The sequence below is a fragment of the Elephas maximus genome, chromosome 4 (genome assembly GCF_024166365.1).
Source record: "Elephas maximus indicus isolate mEleMax1 chromosome 4, mEleMax1 primary haplotype, whole genome shotgun sequence".
In the NCBI taxonomy this organism is placed as follows: Eukaryota; Metazoa; Chordata; class Mammalia; order Proboscidea; family Elephantidae; genus Elephas; species Elephas maximus.
In genome coordinates this window covers 185,732,821-185,743,503 of record NC_064822.1, presented here as the reverse complement: position 1 = coordinate 185,743,503, position 10,683 = coordinate 185,732,821, and positions in this window count along the sequence as shown.

Genomic DNA, 10,683 nt, shown 5'->3' with positions numbered 1-10,683 from the left:
CCTGCTGTGAGAGCACAGCCTCTGCTCAAATCCCAACTGAGCCACGTGTGGGCCAGTCAGCTTCAGTCTGCCTCAGCTGTAGCGTGGGGGAATGGTGACCACCTCGCAGGATGGTTCTGAGGGGCAAATGTAAAGCACTTACAGGCTAAATGCTCTATAAATGTCAGGCCCAGAGGGCAGAAGCCATTCAACAGCCACTGCCTGGGCCCTCCAATGAGCGAGCTCCACCCAGAGGCCAGGCGCTCCTCTGCTGGGTGTCGGGGCTGTGGACATAAGCCCTGCTTCTGGGAAAGTAGCAGAAAACAGGTGTCTTACCCTTAGACCTTGTAACTCGTGGAAGGTCAACCCCACCAAGGTTTCTCTGAGAGCCCACCATTCATGAGGCAGCACTGGGCTCCATGCTTGGGGGACAGTGGGGGACAAACTGACAAGATCCCTTCCCTGGGCAGGAATTATACTCCAGGGAGCCTGGGAGACAAAAGGGTAGACACGCTAGGTCATTTCAGGGGGTGACAGTGCTAGGGAAAAAGTAAAACCAGGCAGCAGGTTAGTGTGTGAGGGGGGATATTAGGTCTGGGAGGCTTCTCCGAGGAGGTGATATGTGAGCTGAGACCTAACCTAAATGACAAGAGAGGTGGGAGGGAAGAACTCTCCAGGCAGAGGAGGTAGCAGGTGAAAAGAGACCAAACGGATGCCAGAGCAGAGACTAGCAGAAGGCATTGATTGAGGCTGGGGAGGCCAACGGGGCCACATCTGGCCTTGTAGGTTACGGAAAGCGGTTTATGGTTTTAGCAGGAGAGTGACATCCGATTTGCTGCTGTGTGGAGAACGGACTGCGGGACGGGGGAAGGGGTGGTGCCAAGAGTGGCAGCAGAAAACCAGGGAGCAGGGAGGTGTACCTACATCTGCCGTGTGCCCACATCTGTAAAGAAGCACCCCAAGTTACAGTGGGTCCCTGCCCTCCAGGAGCTTAGAGGACAGGGAGCAGGGCAGTCCCGTGAACGCTGACTTCTCAAGACCAAGGCTGAAGAGCGTCGGTCAGGCAAAGGCAAGGCCTGTGGGACTGTGGAGCCCTTGCCAGCCCTCCTCACTCTGCCTCCATGGGCTTCTACTGGGCTGCTCCCGCTGTGGTTTGGGTGTACTTAAATTTCTCAATTTTTTTTTTCCCAAAATGAAAATAGTTTTGTTATTGTTGTTGGCTTTAGTTATATGAATATAAAGATAATATGTATTCAGACAAATTAAGCAACTGATAAAAGTACAAAGATAAAAAAAAAACCTAAAATTCTTCATCCTAAAACCACTGAGGTCCCTGGATGGTGCAAGCGGTTTGCAATCGGCTGCTAACATAAAGGTTGGCCGTTTGGACTCACCCAGCAGCACCATGGAAGTAAGGCCTGGTAGTCTGCGCCTGTAAAGATCACAGCACAATTCCACGCTGTATCACATGGGGTCGCCATGAGTCGGAATCAACTTGACAGCAACGGGTTTGCTTTTTGATTAAGAAACCGCTGTTAACATTTTGGCAAACATCTTCCCAGACATTTCTGTGCATTTGAAGACCCACACACTAGACATGCCGTTTGGTACCTCTCAGCATGCAGTGAAGATCTGAACAGTCCCAGCAAGCTAGAACCACGGGGGGACAAAAGGGATAGAGAAAGCTCTGAGAAGAGAACGTTCTAGCAGACAAAGTTGCCAAAGCCTGAAGGAGCTGTTAAGTCGGAGTGAGCTGTGTGTGGAGGCAGGACCTGCTTTGAAGTGGGGTGATGGTGTAGGAGGGTACCTGCCCAGGCTGGTCTGGGTAGTTGGACCAGATGGGGGCTCTGGCCTGAGACACTCAAGGTCAATTCCTGACCACGGAGCCTGGGCTGTTTTGGAAGGGGCAGAGCGTGGTCCTGGAACTGGTTCTGATCCACCAGGAGTTCAGGTGCGCTGAGTCTCCTGTAGAGGTCTCTGTCCCAACTGTCTCCCCAGCTAGAAGGCGGCAGGCAAGGTCACGCTGCAGTGAGGGAGGTGGACGCCAGGTGGCGCAGGCAAGGTCACGCTGCAGTGAGGGAGGTGGACGCCAGGTGGCGCTGTGGACAGAGGCCACTGCAAAACTCAGGGACGGTCTCCCAGTCTCCGTACCCCAAGTCACCTAGCCCCATCCAGGCCCCCGCGCTGGCCCCTCAAAGGCACACGGGGTAACATCTAAACGCCTCCGCTTCACCTTCATTAGGGCCCTTCTCAAGCTTGCCCCAGACCTCTCCAACCACCACACCCTCGGTGTAAGTGAGGGTCCCTATTACTGCCTCAGTGGGCCGGCTCCCCAGGTCTTTAGGTTCACTGTTTGCTTAGCCTCGACCCTCCTCCCCGCTGACGCTCAGAACAACCCCTTACTCAGTGCTGAAGGCCCAGAGCTAGCACTGCTTTTATGAAGCCTTCCTGACCTCTCCCCACCCCTGGGACTGACTCCTCCCTCCTGGTGCCCTCCCACGGGCAGGGTCTGGGTGGGTCATAAAGAGCCCTGGACCTGGATTCAGACTGACCTGGACTCTGTGAGAACTTGGTCACGCCTTCCCTTCTCTGGGCCTCAGTTTCTTCATCTGTGGAATGAAAACTACAGATCAGGTGGTGTCTAAGGCCCCTCCCAGCGGGACTCCTCTCCCAGCTCTGCTGCTCCTCTCCCTCTCCCAGCCCTGACTTGAGATGTGACTTGTCCAAGTTCTCAAGGTTCTGGGAGCTGAGTTCTGATCAAGTTACAGTGGGTCCCTGCCCTCCAGGAGGGGAACAGCCCTGTGAAACATGCCTTCTCAAAACAAAGGTTGAAGAGCACCAGCCAGGCAAAGGCAAGAGACCACTAAACCCAGATGTCAGATGGCGGCCACCTCGGCCACACCTGCTACCTGCCCCCACCCTTAAGCAAGGCAGTGCTGCAGCCCAGGCCATCTCTGTCCCCACTGGCTTTGAGGGAGCCCCAAGGGAGCCTGAGCCAACCCAGCAACAGCCACCACAGTCCACAAATACCATGTCTCAGCTTGTTGCTTTCAGTTCAATGGACTTGTTTATTGTGAAAGCAATGTAAGCATGGCAGGCATTTTAAAAAGTGGACAGAAAAACACTCATTATCCACAATCTCCCCGACCTCCATAGCGCCTGAACCAAGGTGAGGTTAAAACCAGTGGCCAGCCCTGGCCTGCTCTTCTTGAAGCCTCTTAAAGCAAATCCCTCCCCCACCCCCAGCTTCCCGATAGCCCAGTGAGGCTGCCAGTGTTTGTCCCCTTCATAAAGGAAGAATAGGCTCAGACAGTGGGAGGGGCCTGGCCAAGGTCAACCTGGCTGGGGAGGGTCAGCCCCAGGACCTGTCAGTCTGACTGTATACCCCAATACACAGATGTTGCCCCTTCAGCCTGAGATGGCCTACCCTAGAAAGTCACACTCTAGGTAGAGAAAGAAGGTCCACAGGCCCTGTATTCACCCAACATGTTGACACTGGGCCTTCTACCAACAGCCAGGAGTCAGGGAAAACATGGGCTTTGGAGGAACAGGACTGAGTGTGAATTCCGACTGTGCCATGTGACCCTGGAAAAGTCACTTATCTCTCTGGTATCCTTATTGTTGCTGTTAGGTGCTGTTCAGTCTCATACGACAGAAAAAAACACTGCCCAGTCCTATGCCATCCTCACAATGGTTACTATGTTTGAGTCCATTGTGGTAGCCAATGTATCAAGTACCTACTAGAAATTGAGTTTAAGGGAACTCACCTCAGAGGGTTACTGGGAAAAGTAAGTGAAATGCCCAAGGTAGGGGCTACTCCACCCAAACCAAACATGGAAACCACTAACCTCCAAATCTCAACCTTCTGCCTGACCCAGAAGAGCCCAGGATCTTCCTTCCAGGCTGGGGTCTCAGGCCCTCCACCTTCAGTCATGGCTTGCTTTCTCCAGTGTATTAGAAGCCACCCTCTGAGCCAGACTTCCCATCCCCCAGCCCTGCTCCTCCCTCACCCCAGGGCCTACCCAGGGCCCCATCTGAGCACCAGTTGCTGGGGATGAACCTCCCTCTTAAAGGAATATACTGGTGGCCACAGGAGCCATTTGGTCCCCCTGGGTCTGTGCCTCAGGGCAAGTCCTGCCCCTGCTCTGGGTTTCAGTGACCTCATGGACGAAATGGGTTGTGGTGAGAATTCAGGGAGACTGTGAAAGGTGTTTGTAAGGAGACAAGTTAACCACAGGTCTAACGGCATTGGGGTGTGCTGTTGTTGGGACAAGGGAGCTTATTTTTGTTTGTCTTTCCCAGTGGCGCCATCCCAGAATCTCTGGATCCCACGCCAGGCCCAGGGCTGAGAAATCTGCATTTAGCCAGTTCCCTCTGAGTTCTCCTTGGAGCCCTGGTGGCTGATTTAGAAAATAATATTAGAGTCATGAGTCCCTGTCCTTCAGCATGCAGAATGTGACCCAGCTGGGGCTGGACTCACAAGGACTCACAAGGACACATCAACTGAGCCCTGAGATAAAGACACTAGGTGGGACAATCTTGGAAATTATCGGAGAAAAATATCTCTCAGGGAACCTTTCACATAAGCCAGAACACAAAAGACTTTCCACTCTTATCATTTCTATTAGCATTTAGTGAATAGAAAATTTGTTGGACCAATGAACACCCTCCTGACTGTCACTTACTGAAACCTGCACCAATGATCGTTAAGACAATTTAAAATGGAAGATCACAGTTTCTAGCCAATCTGTCACAGAGACCAGGTCTGGATGGAGCAGTAAGTGCAGGTGATAGAGTTTGGTCACTCGTCGTCCCAAGAAGGCAAAACCGGGCTTGTTTTGATTTAGGAAATAGTATTGAAATCATTACTCCCTGTCCTTGAGCACAGTGAATGTGACCCAGCTGGAGCTGGGCTCACAAGGACACATTAACTGGGTCCTGAGGTATAAAGACAATAGCTAGGATAATCTTGGAAAATTTCTTTTAGGGAACCTTTCACAAAAGCCAATCAAACAGAACATAAAAGACTTTCCACTGTTATCTTTTTTCTATTAACATTTAGTGAATAGAAGATTTGTTGGACCAGTGAGGACCCTTCTGACTGTCCTTACTGAAACCTGCCTGCACCAGTGATTGTTAAGAAAGACAATTCAAAATGTAGGATCACAGTTTCTAGCCAATCTGTGAAAAGGCGAAGCTTTCGATGGTTTTGCCCATTTGTAATGTTAATATATACCGATGACTATGTACCATTCTCTGGACTCAGGCAGACACAGCTGTGGCAGCATGCCTGTCTGTTTTCCCATTCTTGCCTATTCTGTAATATTCTTTGGCCTTGAATAGACATGGCTGTCTGTGGCAGCATGCTTGTCCGTTTTCCCACTCTTGGATTCTTCTGTAATCTTTGGACTTGAGCAGACAGGGCTCTAGCAGCATGCTTGTCTGTTTTCCCATTTTTGCTTATTCTGTAATATTTTCTTGGACTCAGGCAGACATGGCTCTGGCAGCATGCTTGCCCAGGTTCCCACTTCTGCCTTTTTGAATCTATACCGAATAAAACTTTTTTTTTGCTTTACTTAATTTTGGGATGTGTTTTCCCTACAACAATTTGCTGTCTGCATTCAACAGAAAATACAAAAACTCCTTAAGGGCAAGGCCTTTGTTCCCTGCAATGCTCCTGAACCCAGAACAGTGTCTAGCACAATAGATTTTTTGACAGAATGAACCAAATTGTTGCCAGGCCAGATTTTTCCTTTGCCTCAGGCTCCAATATGGCTCCTGTTACGGACCCTAAGATTTTGACATTTTGCTCACCATAGATTTTTTTTAAATACTGCATTAAAACTTTATTTATCTTGATTACTGAGTTTTTTGGCTCCCCTGTAAATTTTGCACCTGTGGCAAGTGCCTCCTTCCCCGCGCCCTGATCTGATCTCAGCTGTACCCGCCTCTGGTGGTCTTGCGGTACATCCCTTCCTTTTTCCTCAGCAAGAGGAGGCAACAACACCTCCCAGAGTTGCTATGAGAGTGAATGAAGGTATGTTCTCAAGTGCCCTGTATGGTGGCTGGCATGTACTAGATCAGTAAGTCTCAGTTATTGCTGTCTCACCTGTCACAGCCCTATAAGGTAGGGATTAAGCTATTGCCACTGAGTTGATTCTGACTCGAAGCGACCCTGTAGGACAGAGTAGAATTGTTTTAATCTGTACAGAAGCAGACTGCCACATCTTTCTTCCTCAGAGCAGCTGGAGGGTTCGGACCACCAACCTTTCAGTTAGCAGCTGAACGCTTAACCGCTGTACCACCAGGGCTCCTTGAGGTGAGGATTGTTGTTAGGTGTTGTTGAGTCGGTTCTGACTCATAGCAACCTTATGCACAACAGAATGCAACACTGCCTGGTCCTGCACCATCCTCACAATCGTTGCTACGCTCGAACCCATTGTTGCAGGCACTGTGTCAATCAATTTTGTGACGGTTATACTCCCCAACATGCTCCTTTTCACCAAAGTGAGCCACTGAGAGTTTGACATAACTAATGCCATGATGAACCTATAAATTTTTCTCCTTCCTCTGCCTGCCTACTCCTTCACATACCTTTCTTAATGACTTTCTTTTGACCTAATGTTAATGACTTTGTTCTTTGTTTTAATCTGATGCAAATAACTTTGTTTTGTTCTGTCCCAATCACCTGTGACTTACAACCTCCCACAGGAAAATCAGAGCCCAGGTGTCTGATATGTATATCTTTAGCCTGAAAAAGAGATGTCCAGCATGTATCTTTTTAGTCTGAGAGTCTTTTGTCACTATCTTGTAATGAATGCCATCTGCGGACTACAAAGACACTTTGAGTGCTTGTAAAAATCCTATATATGCTCTAAAGTAATATTGCTCTTTGGGACTCCATAGAGACAGGCTGTGTTGCTGTCAGGTCTCCGGTGATATATATACCCCCTTAATAAACTTTCCCACTCCTTCTGACTTGGAGTACGTTTCACTGGCTCAACTGCTCCAGGGCACGGATCCTAATTGGTTAACAATCTCATTGAGGGTTTTCCTCTTTTTCGCTAACCCTCTGCCCTACCAGGAAACCCTGGTGGTATAATGGTTAAGTACTACGGCTGCTAACCAAAAGGTCAGCTGTTCAAATCCACCAGGTGCTCTTTGGAAACTCTATGGGGCAGTTCTACTCTGTCCTATAAGGTTGCTATGAATCCGAATAGACTCAATGGCAATGGGTTCTACTCTACCAAGCATGATGTCCTTCTGCAGGGACTGATTCCTCCTGATAACATGTCCAAAGTATGTGAGATGTTGTCTCGCCATCTTGCTTCCAAGGAGTGCTCTGGCTGTACTGCCAAGACAGATTTGTTTGTTCTTTTGTCAGTCCACAGTATATTCAACATTCTTCACCAACACCACAATTCAAAGGCATCAATTTTTCTTCGGTCTCCCTTATTCATCATCCAGCTTTCTCATGCATATGAGACGATTGAAAACATCATGGCTTGGCTCAGGTACACCTTAGTCTTCAAGGTCACATCTTTGCTTTTCAACACTTTAAAGAGGCCTTTTGCAGCAGATTTGCGTAATGCAATGTGTCTTTTGAAAAGAGATGGAGATTATGTACCCATTATGTAACTAAAGAAACTGAGATCCAACAAGGAAGGTGACTTGTCTAAATATAGTTAGCTGGGACCACACTACAGTTCTCCAGAGTCTGACTCCAGGGATCACCCTAGGACATTACAATTATCAAGACAGAAAAACAAATGTGCCTGTCAAAAGAATTGTGTTCAAGGCATAAACAGAATACAAAACATTACCAAAAATGACGAAGAGAAACCAGATAACTGAGAGCTCCTAAAAATCAAACACCTATGCTCATCTAAAGACTTCACCAAAAGAGTAAAAAGACCACCTACAGACTGGGAAAGAATTTTCAGCTATGACATCTCCGACCAGCGCCTGATCTCTAAAATCTATATCATTCTGTCAAAACTCAACCACAAAAAGACAAACAACCCAATCAAGAAGTGGGCAAAGGATATGAACACACACTTCACTAAAGAAGATATTCAGACAGCTAACAGATACATGAGAAAATGCTCTCGATCATTAGCCATAAGAGAAATGCAAATTAAAACCACGATGAGATTCCATCTCACTCCAACAAGGCTGGCATTAATCCAAAAAACACAAAATAATAAATGTTGGAGAGGCTGCGGAGAGATTGGAACTCTTATACACTGCTGGTGGAAATGTAAAATGGTACAACCACTTTGGAAATCTATCTGGCGTTATCTTAAACAGTTAGAAATAGAACTACCATACAACCCAGAAATCCCACTCCTCGGAATATACCCTAGAGAAATAAGAGCATTCACACAAACAGATATATGCACACCCATGTTTATTGCAGCTCTGTTTAAATTAGCAAAAAGCTGGAAGCAACCAAGGTGTCCATCAACGGATGAATGGGTAAATAAATTGTGGTATATTCACACAATGGAATACTATGCATCGATAAAGAACAGTGACAAATCTGTGAAACATTTCATAACATGGAGGAAGCTGGAAGGCATTATGCTGAGTGAAATTAGTCAGAGGCAAAAGGACAAATATTGTATAAGACCACTATTATAAGATCTCGAGAAATAGTATAAACTGAGAAGAACACATACTTTTGTGGTTACGAGGAGAGGGAGGGAGGGAGGGAGAGGGTTTTTTACTGATTAATTAGTCGATAAGAACTGCTTTAGGTGAAGGGAAGGACAACATTCAATACATGGAAGGTCAGCTCAATTGGACTGGACCAAAAGCAAAGAAGTTTCCGGGATAAAATGAATGCTTCAAAGGTCAGCGGAGCAAGGGCGGGGGTTTGGGGACCATGGTTTAAGGGGACTTCTAAGTCAACTGGCAAAATAATTCTATTATGAAAACATTCTGCATCCCACTTTGAAATGTGGCGTCTGGGGTCTTAAATGCTAACAAGCGGCCATCTAAGATGCATCAATTGGTCTCAACCCACCTGGAGCAAAGGAGAATGAAGAACACCAAGGTCACACGACAACTAAGAGCCCAAGAGACAGAAAGGGCCACATGAACCAGAGACCTACATCATCCTGAGACCAGAAGAACTAGTTGGTGCCCGGCCACAATCGATGACTGCCCTGACAGGGAGCACAACAGAGAACCCCTGAGGGAGCAGGAGATCAGTGGGATGCAGACCCCAAATTCTCATAAAAAGACCATACTTAATGGTCTGACTGAGACTAGAGGAATCCCGGAGTTCATGGTCCCCAAAACTTCTGTTGGCCCAGGACAGGAACCATCCCCGAAGACAACTCATCAGACATGAAAGGAACTGGACAGTGGGTAGGAGAGAGATGCTGATGAAGAGTGAGCTAATTATATCAGGTGGACACTTGAGACTGTGTTGGCATCTCCTGTCTGTAGGGGGGATGGGAGGATAGAGAGAGTTGGAAGCTGGCAAAATTGTCACGAAAGGAGAGACTGGAAGGGCTGACTCATTAGGGGGAGAGCAAGTGGGAGTACGGAGTAAGATGTATCTAAACTTATATGTGACAGCCTGACTTGATTTGTAAACATTCACTTGAAGCTCAATAAAAGTTAATAAATAAAAAAAAAAGAATTGTGTTCAGTGGTGCCACTCACAGGTGTGAGGATGAGTGTGTCTCTGTGTGTCCAAAGCTGCCACAGTTGATCACAGGTTTCAGGGTGAGGCTGGTGGAAGCAGCAAGAATGCCCACCCAGGAATATCCACAGCTGAAAGATGAACTGCTGTTTTTTAAAATAATAATAATTTTTTACTGTGATAATCATGAGGAGGTCACATGCGTAATGCGAAAGTTGGAAAACAGAGAAAAGCAAAGGTGAAAAAAAAAACCAAAACTATGAAAGTCACCATAAAATCTATACCCACAGATGGACGGGCTATTTTTCCATTACAAAAATGAGATCATGCTTTTTCTATGTTATATATTATACAGTGCTTAGATTTTCGTGGCTTCATGGCATTTCATCTTTTAGATGGACCACAGTTCATTTAACCAATTCCCTATTTTTTTCCTTTTTTCTATTTGTCCTTGTTCTGAACGATGCTACCATGAGCATCTCTAGGGCAAAATGTTTGTGCTTATCTTTATGTTCTCAGGACAGATTTCTAAAAGTGGAATTTCTGGCCCAAAGATCTGCACAGTTTAAGGCTTTTGACACATGCAATAACTATTTAATCAATAACATTGTCAATTGCATCTAGGTCTCCGTTGGGGCGGTGCCTACTATGTGCCAGGTTGTGTGGGCTCTTTTACATTTATTATTTCTGTTCATCTGCAAAGCAACTCTGCAAAGTAGGTGGTTTCTTTCTTTCTATTTTACAGATGCAGACCCAAAGCCTCAGAGAGTTGAAGTGGATCCCCCAAAGTAGTGGAGCTGAGACGTCAACCCTAGAACCGACTCCACAGTCAACGTGATGCTTAAATAGTTAAGAATAGAGGGATCTGGGAAGGTTTCCTGAAGCCGGTGTTCCGTGAGCTGGGACTTAAGGGTGGGAGAAGGCCATTGGCAAAGTCCAAGGCCTGAGCAAAAGCCATTAAGGGATTTCTTAAACGCCAACTAGAGCAAATGGATTAGACAGGAGGTGATGAGTCATAGAGTGATTGATCGCGGGCGAGGAGAGTCCCA